Source organism: Etheostoma spectabile, chromosome 15 (assembly GCF_008692095.1).
Source record: "Etheostoma spectabile isolate EspeVRDwgs_2016 chromosome 15, UIUC_Espe_1.0, whole genome shotgun sequence".
In the NCBI taxonomy this organism is placed as follows: domain Eukaryota; kingdom Metazoa; phylum Chordata; class Actinopteri; order Perciformes; family Percidae; genus Etheostoma; species Etheostoma spectabile.
In genome coordinates this window covers 27,760,097-27,760,414 of record NC_045747.1, presented here as the reverse complement: position 1 = coordinate 27,760,414, position 318 = coordinate 27,760,097, and the positions used below count along the sequence as shown (strand labels likewise).

The window sequence follows — 318 nt, the reverse complement described above, 5'->3', positions numbered from 1 at the left end:
TGCACTGAATCGCACAACATTCAAGCAAATTTAGCGAACAAAGTTTTTCCACACAAAATGGATCACGCCGTCGACCAACAAATGATCAATATTGCACAAGTTGTAATACTGCTTATGTGCCAGCTAATAGCGACATATCAAGCTATAATAAAAAAAACAATGATGATTAACACATTGCTATGATGATGCAGATGCAACTTTTACTGTCCCCCCGGCACCGCTGCAAGACTCTTTTTTGAGACATGTCTCTCTGTTTCAGTGTCTTCCATTTACTCCGGAGGACGTCCCCGGCTTGTCCTAACCTTTGTCGGCCATTTC

General features: G+C 42.1%; 1 long non-coding RNA gene across 1 annotated transcript in view; it reads left to right on the top strand.

The window, feature by feature from the left end:
• Positions 1–318, top strand: part of LOC116703371 (uncharacterized) — a 4,115-nt gene that overhangs the window by 103 nt on the left and 3,694 nt on the right. The gene's annotated exons all lie outside the window — the stretch shown is intronic.